Here is a 12957-nt window from a genome sequence, read left to right on the forward strand (position 1 = left end):
TTAGAGTGGGGTAGAGACTAGTACAAAATCTCCTGTGGAAAAACAAATCTAGATTGCCTTGTAACAGTTAATAGCTATATTCCAAGTATTAGCTTAGTACTCTGATGCTGCTTCTCAAAAGCTGGAATACTATTGATGATGGGTCTGCAGAACCCACTTCCCTATCATGCATCAGTATAGTGTTCATCCTGTACTTATGGTTGGACCAGATTACTATCGTTGCAAGAAATGATTCGAATCACTTCAGAAAAGCCAGTGCAAGGAAGATAGAGGAAAGCCAGGGCTTTACCCTCACAGGAAACAGGTATGGATGACACAATGTTATTCAATGACCAAACATTAACTCATCCATTTAAATTTCTTCTATGGAAAAAATGCTTCCACCCATAATGGACCATCAGCTTGAAATTTTAATGTGAGAAGGTACAAGACAGTCAAAACTTTTTTGTTGTCGTTGTAAACTCATCCTCTCACAGCCTTTCCACCCTTCAAACATCGAAATTGAAATTTTAAAAATTTAATCTAATGCACACTTGGCTCCCAGACATGACTCTCAAAAGTGATTCCAATCTACCAGACTCTAGTTTGGTAGAGAAAGTTGTCCTATAATGTGTTGTGATATTGCTAATTAAAGTTGAAAGAAGGCCTCAAGGTTTCTTTTTTTCCTTTTAAGACATGACCCAATTTGAATTACCCTTGTCCACCTTCACCCTCCCTTATTGTGGTCTTGGCAAAATGTCTCCATATTTCCAGAAAGGGTGCTCAATGCATTACAAGGCTTTCTATCTCTCACCCCCATTCAACTCTCAAATGCAGAGCATCAGAATTCCAGCGCCAGATTCTTAATGGTTAGTTTGCATGCCAGGCTTGAAGAAAGGTGAGTAGGAATTTCTATAGGTTCTGTTTGAGACAAAAATGATGATCAGGAAAATCCCATAAAGCAATGGCAGCATAGTCTACTACCCCATCCACACCTCCTCCCATCAACCCATATCCAAACAGGTATCATCAAGTCCTATAATTTCTCCCTTTATGAAATCTGTCATATAACACTCTTCTTTCTCTTTAGAAACTTCTATCACCCTGGAAGGCCACCTTCACCTCAGACCTTAACTATTTCAACAGGCTGACAGTTGGTCTCCCTGTCTTACGCCCCTCCCCACTCAAATCTGTGTGGCTCTCAGTTGTTAAAATGATCTTCCTAAAACACAGGTCTAACTATTTCACTCCCACAATTCAATAAACTTCCAGTGGCTCTCTATTACTCCCAGGATCAAATGCAAAATTCTCAGTTTTGCTTTCAAAGCCCTTCATACCCAGAGCCACCCCTACCTCTCCAGCCTTCTTCCACCTTACTATCCCTCCCCCAACACCATGTACTAACACCGACCTTTTGACTAAAGAGTTTTCACTGGCTGTCCCCCATGCCTGGATCGAGCTTCCTCTTCATCTCTGCCTTTTAGCTTCCCTGGCCTCCTTCAAGTCTCAGCTAAAACCTCACCTTCTGCAAAAAGGGATTTCCCAAACCCCTTTATTACTAGTGCCTTCTCTCTATTGATCATCCCCAATTTATCATGTCTGTATCTTATTTGTTCATAGCTGTTTGAAGTTGTCTCCCGACTGCCCCTATTGTACAAAGAAGTAAAGACCTCAAGATACTACAACTGGTCACGATTGATTGGGATCATCTTTTGTCTCTTTTGTATCCCCAGTAATTAGGATAGTACCTGGTATATCTGTTGTTTTCCAGTGGTGTTCAACCCTTTATGATCCCATTTGGGGTTTCCTTAGCAAAGATACTGGAGTGGTTTGCCATTTCCTTCACCAGTGGATCCATTTTGTCAGGGAATCAGAAGTTAAGTGACTTGCCCAGGATCACACAGCTAGGAAGTATCTGAGGCTGTATTGAACTCAGATCTTCCTGACTCCAGGCCCAATATTCTATCCACTGGACTTCCTCTGCCTAGTATAGAGTAGGCACCTAATAAATACCCAAGAGATGAGAATTTATATTCCTCAAAACTAAGCCTCTAGAACAGATACATACATATATACATATACATACATAGGTATATGTGTGTGTGTGTGTGTGTGTGTGTGTGTGTGTGTGTATGGGGGGGCATAGGAAGCTTGAGGAATGGTTAGAAAAAACAAACAAATAGTACAAAGGGAAAAATTTGAATATAGGCACGCAGAGGAGGCTTCTTAGAAAAAGATGGAAGGAAAGAATTTACACTTTCCCCAGTGAGGTATCACAAAAGCAGCAACAATTTATATTTTTACATAGCTCTTCAAAATTTGAAAAACTCTTTCCCTATGTTAACTTGCTCAATTGAAGGTCACAACAAATGTCCTGAGATAGACAAGTATGTAAAGGATTACTATTCATTTTTATAGGAGAGGTCAAACATTTATTAATAACTTATACTCAGGCTGTGCTGATAAATGTTTCCCTCACAGATATCAATTTCTCCCCCTACTTCCTAGGTTTGTTCTAAAGGATCCCATTAGGTGTTAGAGCAGTCAAGACCAACAGGGAAGACTTGGCCTAATGGCTGCTAACCTTACCTTACACATCCAAGATAAGGAGCCATTAAGATGACACTTTTTCCTAAACAAGGAGTTACTTTTGGTTGATTAGAATAAGTATGGAGATAAGTACTTTGTAAGGATTTTGGAAGACAAGGAATGCTCTACTCATTACATCCAGTTTTACAAACTATACTCATAAGCATCAAGTACCTGCATTTGCAGCATATAAGGGAGGGGAAAAGCAACTCTGGCTCTGTAATAGAAAAAAAAAATCTAAATCATCTTCCAACCATTAACCGATGAGATGAGCATGTGATGCCTATGTGACTTTCAAAATGTTCATACTTTATAGCTAACATTTCTGCAGAGCCATTTAGGACTTGTTGATCCTCAAAACAACCTTGTATTAAGGTATTATCCCCATTTTACAGATGAGGAAACTAAGACTAAAAAAGAATAAATGACTTGATGGAATATTTTGGAATTTGAACTCAGTTCTTCTTGACTCTAAGTACAGCACTCTAACCACTATTCACCTGCCTGCCTTTAATACACTTTCTACAGAATCCTTCTGATGATTAAAACTTAGACAAATCTTCAAGATCTGCTTCAATGGGCCTACTGAAATCACAGCGGTCCAAACTATCAGCAATGTATCATAAGAGGCCATTTGAAAATGTGTCAATAATTAAAATTAGACACTTAGACCAGATCTAATATATTTCATTACCTTTTAAGTTCAGCTGATGTAAAATTAAAGCTCTTTCCTAAAATGTGCAACTCTCAGATCATAATTTAATTCTAAAATAAATATGAAACTTGTGAAATGACATATACACCAGATATTTTATTATGGGGGGGGGGGAAGCCACAGTATATTGGAATCTGCCATATAAGGTGACTTTCATCTTCCAAAATTTATTTCACAACATTCTGCATTTAAAGGATTCTTCCTCTCTTTAAAACAAGCAATGAGCAAAAGTTCTCTTCAAAAAGGATCTATTTACCTAGATCAACTGAACATTCTCAAATACTTTGTACCAAGGGACTGCTTTTTTGAGAAGCCAAGAAAAAGGAGGGACCAGGTGGAATGGAAATTACATTGATTACACTTGGAGTGTGTTGTTGAGTTGTTTTTCAGTCATGTCTTTATGACCACATTTGGGCTTTTCTTGGCAAAGATAATGGAGTGGTTTGCCATTTCCTTCTCCAGCTCATTTTACAGATGAGGAAACTGAGGCAAATAGGGTTGGTGACTTGCCCAGGGTCACATAGCTAGTAAGTGTCTGAGACCAGATTTTACTCAAGAAGATGAGTCTTCCTGACTTCTGCCCCACTTAGGGGCTCCAAATTTGGAGTAAGAAGACCTATACTCAATACACAGTTTTTCTAAGTGTAAGAGAGAATAGCCAAATCACTCTACAATGCTAGGCTTAAATTTGCTCATCTGTAAAATAAGAGGGTGGAACTAGGTACCCTCTAAGGTATATCTATTATTCATGAGAGAGAAAATGACACTATCAGTGATATTCCGGCTTGAGCTATTCAGATATTTATTTTGGTAAAGCCAAAATATGGAGTGATCCTTATTTGTGAAATACTTTGAAATCTGCAATAATCTCTGTAAATTTCCATCTTATTTGAGGTTGGAATCTGCTTGAACCATTGTTTACTTACGATCGAAATACGTAATTCAACCACAATAATAGCTAGTCATGATATGGTGCTTAAAGGCTAGAAAAGTGCTTTACAAATATTAACACATCTGATCCTTACAACAACCCCTGTAGGCGTGTACTATTATTATCCCCACTTGACAGTGAAGGAAACTGAGACTGAAGGTTAAATGACTTCCCCAAGGTCACACAGTTAGTATCTGAGACTGGCTGAACTCCGATCTTCCAGACTTTATATCCAGCATTCTAGACTAATTAGTCCTAGAACAATGGCCTTTCCATGACCCCTTACTGTCTCACAAGTACATAAGGAAAAAATAAACTATATGCACAAAGGGCAATATTTAAAAATCTGTTGTTTAATTAAGAGGAAACAACTGGGTTAAAAATGAGATTAATGGGAAAAAAATTCCTTTCTGAGTGATTCACAAAGACTCTACCCATTTCAGGAGCATATAGGGTAAGTCACATGATTGTGCCTGAAATGTCCTAATTTTAATGGACCACTGATATCCCAGAGGATGGAAAGCTTCAGACTGGCCCAATCAAAGGGTCAAATGTTGAAAGACAAAGAGTTGGAGGAAATCCTTTAGTAAACAGCAAGATAAGGTCAAGATGAATCTAAATTTCAAAAGGCTGCAATTCCAACCTAAAATGACCAAAGATCAAGCAGTCTTTAATCAACAAGTAAAAAGTAAACTCTAGGAAGGCAGGAACTGTATGGCTATCTTCGGATCCCTTAGCAGGATGCCTCATACAGAATAGGCCCTAAATAAACTTGCAAGTTGGAGCCCCTAGATTTAATTAAATTGAATAATCACTAAATCACACTGCTAAGATTTCTCTGAGTAAAGCCAGATGAGATAGACATCTCCATCAGGTAACAGGATGACTCACCAGACTGCCTATCTGCCTTTGATACTATAACAGGTGTTCACTCAGGACCCCAAACTGTTATCAAAAACTGAACTTCTGTGATTTTGGTTCCTTACTGTCCAAGGAGAGACAATTAAAAAAAAATAAAAAGAAATCTGGCAACATACAACACTAACACAGTCAGCAAAATAATTCAGCTCCTACTTACTCTTATTAAGATGATTTTTTTCATGGGAGATTAAATATGGTGAATGAAGCCTCCTGTACACAAGGTACCTTGTTTTGAGATACTTAACAGAGACCTATGGCCAACCCTACCCAAACTCCCATCCTTCTCAGCTATATTTCAACCATTCTACTAATTTAAGTCACCTGCCAATTCCAGTAGAACCCAAACAGACATGCAAATAAGTGGCTCCCTTCCTAGTTTAAATTAATCAGACCCGCTTTTGATATTTTTGGCTGTACTACAATTCAAGAAATAACTGATGATGAAGCAGTCTTGAAGGTACAGCAAAGCTCTCCTTAAGTCACCTTAATCTGATTTAAAGGGACCAGCAAAGACCCTTTTTTCCAGGAGAGCACTAGGGTGAGGGCCTAAAAGAGACAATCTTGGAGGAATCTTCAAAGCCCACAAAAAAAACTTTTCTCATTCCAATGAATAAATGTGCATAATTACAAACTAGTCCCATTCAAAATTCAATAGCACCAATTGCTTTCTAAAATGTAAACTCCAGGGACTCTTCCTTAGAACTCATCATAGGATATGGGTTAGTCATGCATAACCTTAAAAAGAAAAGGGTTCAAATTGAATTTTTTTTGGTTTCAACAACCTGGTACCAATCCTTCAGGGATTTTCTTCCAAGCATCTGCTAATTCCAAGATATGTACTATACTTGTTTTTTTTTTAATAATTATGTTTAGATCAGTGTTTTCCACAAAGGATCATAGTTTCAGCTGAAAGTGACCTCTAATCCAACCTTCTCTTTTTTTTTTTCTGAAAAGGAACCTAAGGCCAAAAGATTAAGCCATTTGCCCAAGGTTCTCAGGGTCAGAAGCAGGATTTGAGCCCAAACATAAACTAACAGTCCAGCCCACCTTTCACTGTATGATACATACTTCCTCTCCAATCACATACAGTAATAAGTTCCTAATAAATGTTTTTCAAATCACTTTGAAAATAGTAGTACAAAAAAGTAGAAACTAGTGAGTACACAGGTTTAGACTATCCAATTCAATGCATCAACAGCTGCAATTTGATGATATACTGAATTAAAGGAAGAGATCCAAAAACCTGCATCCTTCAAAATTGTCCATGAAAGCTTTTCAAAGGACCTTCCATGCTTCCAATCCTCAACAGTTTCCTCCACTTTTCACTGCCAACTTTTTTTTTCCTCTAAGACAGATTTTTCTCAGTGTCCACCCACCCTCTCTACTAATCATCCCAATTTTTCCCAGCTTTAAACCTTCCAACCACATGCCATCCTTCCTGTCATTTTGTTTCTACTTCCTCAATAAGATTTTTTTAAGTTAAAAGAGAGGTCTAATAACTTTCAATAACCCAGGCTGGGGAAAAAAATGTCCCAGTTTTATTTTGAAAAGTATCTCTATAACTATATAAGCATGGTGGCAGTCAATGTTTGCTCCACTGCCTTTCTAGAAAAAAAAACATCAAAAAATCAGATGCCGCAAGTACCAGGGTCCCAAGTAGATGATCCTGCAGTCCTGCATGTTTCTCTTCTTTCTCTCCATTCCCATTATCCAGCCCTCAGAACATTTCCAATACTATAGAGTACTAAAGCGACCACAGATGTATGCTGTGAGAAATGAAAATAAAGGTCTTCCAAGTTCTATCCGCCACAGGCACTGTAAATGTAATGAGTTTTAATTGCAAAATGTTATACTATGTTAAAGTAAAGTTTATACAGCTTTACAGCTTTCTAACTGTATAAAACTTCAAATTGCCAAGGATACAATATATTGACTGAGACCTTATTATATGCAAGTACTGTACTGCTTGAGTTAGGGACTAGAAAAATATGGTAACATATTTACCCAGACCCCAAGGGGGAGGCAGGATGGAAACCTACCCAAAAAATCCCAGACCTGTGCCACAGAATAAATGGTCAAATTCCAAAAAGGAATGGTCTTGATAAAATACTATAGGAATTCACAGAAGGAAGAAAGATCAATGAAAGTTGTAAAAGTCAACCCCAGAGGTCTTCCTGAAAAGGGGAAAAAAAAGAGTAGAATTTGGTTGGCTGAGGAAGGGATTCTTCCATTCTAGCATATAGGTGCATGGCTTGAACAATTCAACAGGGAATAATTGTTGAATCTTTTCAGTAGTGCCTGACAGTCTATGAGCCCATTTGGGATTTTCTTGGCAAAGATACTGGAGTGGTGTGCCATTCCTTCTCTAGCTCATTATACAGATGAGGAAACGGAAGCAAACAGGGTTAAGTGACTTGCCTAGGGTCACACAGCTAGTAAGTGTCTGAGGAATACTAGTTCCCAAGGCTAATTCTTACCCCATGTCACTCTCCAAAATTTGAGTTTCTGGAGATTTAGCTACTAAATTGGGCATGATTTACCCCATACATACCAATCTAAATTCTTCAGAAAGTTTCACCTCCATAAGACCCCCAAACAATCATTAAGCTTATTTTTGTTGTTCTTATTGCTGTTAATATTAATTTTGATAATAATAATAACTGGCACTCATATAACTTTAAGGTTTCCAAAGCACATCACATATATTCTCATTTGACCCCCAACAACAGCCAGGTATGGTTGATCCAATTATCTCCAATTTACAGTTGAGGAAACTGAAACAGAGATTAAGTGACTTGCCTAGCTAGGATCACACAGCTAGTAAGTGTGTCTGAGGCAGAATTTGATCCATCTAGCTGTCTGAAAAGGACCACAGGTTTTGTTTCTTTCCTTTTCATTGTTTGTAAATGCTAAGGAACATAGAAAAAAGCTAGAGAAAATGTCATAAGGAAGAAATGCATAAGCCTTTATGAGTTTATAGTTTCTTAACCATCAATCACCCGATTCTTCTCGGGTTATTAAGACATTGCCCAGAATACACATCACTGCTGTGTGAGAGCAGATTTGAATTCAAGTCTTCCTGATTCCAAGATTCAGCACAAAATTCAGTATGGCACCTAACTTATAAAGTGTCATTCACGTTGACAAAAATCAAGGCCACATTTAGAAAGCAAACAAATTAAATAACCCTAAGGGACAGACAATGTGGAAGACTGGTCAGATACTGAAACTACAAATTTAAACAAATGAAAAGTCATGGCTCCAGGAAAACAATATGCTCATTGATCAATTAAGAATCTTTGAACATATAAACATTTCCAGGGCTGCCCATAGTAGCAAAGAATGTTATTCAACTGTGAAATAGTTTGGAGGTTGATGGAGTATTTGGACTTTTATAAGGAAAGGAAATTACTGGATCTCTTTAATTGCTTGATACTGTGGGGAAAGTACAACCCCAAATGCCTTTCTTCTGAAGGACAAGATTTGCCATCATATTTAAATGATATGAAATTGGCTCAAAAACTTTAACTCCTGGTCCGCCAGGCCAATCCTGCTTTGATTCTTGGAGGGTATAATATCTAAGCAGTTCAGGTCAGTCCTGTCCAACTCTTCATGACCCCAGTAGGGTTTTCTTGGCAAAGATACTAGAGTGGTTTGCCATTTCCTTCTCCAGCTTATTTTACAGATGAGGAAACTGGGGCAAACAGGGTTAAGTGACTTGCCCAGGATCACACAACTAATGTCTAAGGCCAGATTTAGACTCAGGAAGATGTCTTCCTGACTACATTCACTGCATCACCTAGCTGCCCGGTAAAAGCAGAACCTGGCTCAATCTCAAGGAAAGAAGTAAACTATTCCAGAAAGTCTTCAACTTATGACTTCTGGGAACTGGCCTTCGCTAAAGAAAGAAATACAAAGTTTTCACTCCAGGAGTTCAAAGAAGCCATTTTGTACCCGGAAACCCAATTCAAAATATTAATTTCCAGGAATAAAGACACTCTGCCCAATACTTGCTTAAAAAGAAAAACAACCCTGAGACTCTATGATTTCAATTAAAATGTCTGATGGCTTCATTTCTTGGCTTTCTTGGTCGGATTCTGTCAAAGCTTTACCAAATGACTTCAAACACTGGTGCTGCACTCCCAATGATGTTGTTTAGCATAGGGTTAAACTACTTTTTGAAACAGTATTTGAAAGTTCTTTGATCCATTATATACTACAAAGAGTTGCCAGTAAAATCCTGGAGATGTACGCTGGGTGCCTCTGAGTGTTACAATTCATATTTTTAGAGAAGTGCACCCTACTATACCCATGTTACTATTTTGGAAACTATATTGTTATGGGGGAAGGGAATGTAGGGCAAAAGTAAAACAGCCAGGATCAAATTTTGTTTCATCCTCATAATGAATTGCTTTAAACGGTGATCTGGAGTCCTCCTACAATATTACAAAGTGATTTCTATCAAAAGTCTTCTACTTATAAGCAGCTCAGCTAATCCAGTAAACCCAAAGCAGTTTTGATGAAATCATTAAGGAAGGTATGGCATACAGACGTGTTCAAGGACAAAATCTAGGATGGAAGGATTCACCAGCAGACTAGGCATAGCGAGTTTGAGCACCCAAATATCTACTTCAGGGAGGTCCTCATTCTGTCTTTGCCTGATGACCTTGAATACCTTTATCATTTTTCATAGTCATTTCTAATTGATCTAACCCCACAAGGTTGGGACTATCTCCATTGTCACAGGAATTGCTTCAATTTGAACTAGGGTAAAAAGAAATATTCACTCTATGATTTAACAGACCAACTATAGATGGTGGTAATCAACCAACAAGCATTTATTAATCATCTAATACACGGCAGGCAATGATGATAAAAACACCCCAAAAATATGTTCCATAATGCAATCAAAAGTCTTTTCCTTCCTTGATGGCCAGGACTGAATCACTTGTGAATTTGGCATCTCTAGTGTCTAGCATAGAATCCAACACATTGCTTAGTGTTTGTTAAATGAACAAAAACCTACTTGTAGGGGTATCTAATAACTTCCCTAAACAAGGGATCTTCCCACTCTCAACCTAATTCTAACATCAATTCATGTCCTAGATGTTGTTTTAAATTAGAAAACTAACTAGGCCTCCCTACAGATTACATAAACTACCCATTTCAACTGGTAAATGTTTTAAAATAATTGCCAAAGATCACAATTCTCAGTCTTCCCACTATCAACAAACACTTCCTCTAACTATATTTGGTGGTACAGAAAAAGACCGTGTGTGGCCCAAACCTAAGAACCAAAGGCTTGTTTGTCTTGTTATCAGTACTGGGTATCCACACATTTTTAAATACCCCCAAAACAACAAACGGACATGTAAAGGTAACTATTAATTCCTATATTTTGGTGTCAAATGAGCTTTTGATTCTCAGGTGTAAAGTAAAATGACCTTAATCATTTAAAAAAAAAAGAATCTAGCAGGCTTCTAGAGTTCTCCAGACACAGGATTACAGATTGGAGTCCAACCTCCGAATTTTACAAATGAGGAAACTGAGGTCCAGAAAGGTTACATAACTCAAGACCATACAAGTAGTAAAATGATGGACAGGACTTGAATACACCTCTATGATTCTAAATTCAATGTCCTTTCCACTGCCCTTCATTGTCTCTCACTCTTCATTTCAGCTGGGCCTCTCCACTCTGGGCACTCCACCTGGACTGGTCTGTGCCAGAGCACCACACATTATTTCCATTTAAGGTTTTCCATTTCAAGTCACCCCAACCTTGACCCCTTCTTATTCAAGAATACTGAGAGGGAAGAGGAGACAGTACAGTAAAAGCAAAACTTCCTAGGTTTGTTGTTAGAACTACTTTGCTGTGTTTCAATTAATGGGACGGTTTTATAAACGCCAGGGACATTTCAATGATATTCAGGAAGCCAATGAAAAATGTATTATTTTGTCCCTTCATAGTGCTTCAAAGAACTAAATTAATGACTACGTTCAATAATAACTGTTTTCTGTTAAATATTATAATGAGTATCCATTCATAAGTGCCACCTTTCTCTAAAGCAATGGGTTTCACCCACACCCCCCCCAAAAAAAAGGCGGGGAGAGGGGAGTTGATTTGCACACCGAAAAAATATTTGGCTCCACCAGAAGAGAGTTAAATTAGTCTAGGAGCAGACGGAAGTTCCTGAATCTACCAGTCCCAAGCCAAAGATATATCTCTTAAGTGAGCCCAAGGTTTTCTCCTTACTGTTATGGTTACAATGTTGAAGGAAGGGTTTTAAACTTGGCAAAGTAACATGCAACATCTGTAACCACATTTGCCTTCTGGGGATCGGAAGATGAATCCCACATTCCTGGCTTTGAAGCTTTTAAAACTGCAGATAGGAGGAACTGGAGGGAGGGAGGGAGTTGAGCAGAGTTTATTGGCTCTGTCTCTCCAGCAGAAAATTCCTCCTGGAAGAGACTGATATTTCAGGGGTGGGGGCAGATTCGCCGCTCGCTTTTACTACAGGGAGAACAGAGCCAGAAAGGTGTGCGCTTTGCATACACGTCCGGGCTCCGTCTACAAGTCGCATTCACACACTGAGGCCCCTCAACAAGGAGAGGAAAGCAAAACAACCATTCCAGCCCGGGTCTCTTTCTCTTTGCCTTTCCCTATATCCCACCAGCAGCAGTTCAGCTCCCACCCAAGCAACACAAGCTTTATTTCCCAGCTCTGCACCGTGAGCGTATCAGGCTTTGGAAAGGGAAGAGAGAATGAAGGGGGCGAAGCATACACCCACCCTTATTGCCACAGTGTGCCTCGCTTTTCCCTCACACCGCCACCCCACCCCCCCGCCCAGATCCATCACCTCCCAGCCCCTGCTGGTCATTCCCTCCTCACCTCTGGATCCTGGAGTAAGGTGTAGGTGAGGCGGAGTGCCGCAGCCCAGCCTGGCCGTGCGGGCGGACAGTCAGGCAGCCCCCGGGGGTGGTGCGGGGCGGGGCGGGGCGGTGCAGCCGGCGAGCCCCGGAACTCTCCCTGGGTAAAGGACTAGGGGCTAGCCGCCCATGGAGCGGCGGCGGCTGCTGCAATGGAGCTTTGCGCAGGGGCAATGCTCTCCGAGCCAGGGGCTTTCCCAGCCCTTAGCCCGACATCTCTTGCCAAGAAGCAAGCTTGCAGCAGCCACTAGAAGGTGGAGGGTGGGGTGGGGGTTGTTTGAGGAGGAGGGGAGAAGAGCAATGGGCGGGGAGGGGGAGGAGGAAGAGGAGGAAGAAGAGCTGCAGGAATAAACTTCCAGAGGTGCAGAGGCACAGGCGGGATGGGAGGAAGAAGAAGGAAAGCAAAAGAGACGGGAGCTAAGTGGAAGGAGTCAGTCCCCGAGAGGAGGCGAAGGAGATGGCTACAAAAAGAAGAAAACTTCCCCCCGCGAGCTGGAGCAGGAGGAGGAGGTGGAGGAGGCGGTTGCAAAGAGCAGGAGCAGGAGCAGCAGCAGCAGGAGGAGGAGAAGAAGGAGGAGGAGGAGGAGGAAGTGGCAGTGGAGAGCTCCGCCAATGAGTGTCTGGAGCTGTGATTAACCAGGCAGCAACACATCATTTCCTCCCGGCTCGGATCCAGGGAGCCGGGAGAGGGGAAGGGCGGCGGGGCGGAGCCGTCTCCCGCGCCCTCTACGGGGAGCCCGGCCCGGCGGCGGGGACGGTGATGGAGCCCAGCTCCAGCTCCGCGCGGCTGCGCCGCCCCCCGGCCACAGGAGACGGTCTGGTCCGGCCAGACGAGACAGGAGTGGGAGAGCGCGCTGCCTCCCTGGCGGCTTCCTCTTGTTGTGGGGCGAAGGCG

General features: G+C 40.8%; 1 protein-coding gene across 1 annotated transcript in view; it reads right to left on the reverse strand.

Moving 5' to 3' along the window:
- Positions 1 to 12611, reverse strand: part of ACVR1 (activin A receptor type 1) — a 161540-nt gene extending 148929 nt beyond the window's left edge. The window contains exon 1 of the mRNA XM_036745127.1: positions 12025 to 12611. The gene's annotated coding sequence lies outside the window, so the exon portion shown is untranslated. The remainder of the gene's footprint in view (positions 1 to 12024) is intronic.
- Positions 12612 to 12957: the final 346 nt, after the last annotated feature.

The sequence above is a fragment of the Trichosurus vulpecula genome, chromosome 2 (assembly GCF_011100635.1).
Source record: "Trichosurus vulpecula isolate mTriVul1 chromosome 2, mTriVul1.pri, whole genome shotgun sequence".
Lineage (NCBI taxonomy): Eukaryota > Metazoa > Chordata > Mammalia > Diprotodontia > Phalangeridae > Trichosurus > Trichosurus vulpecula.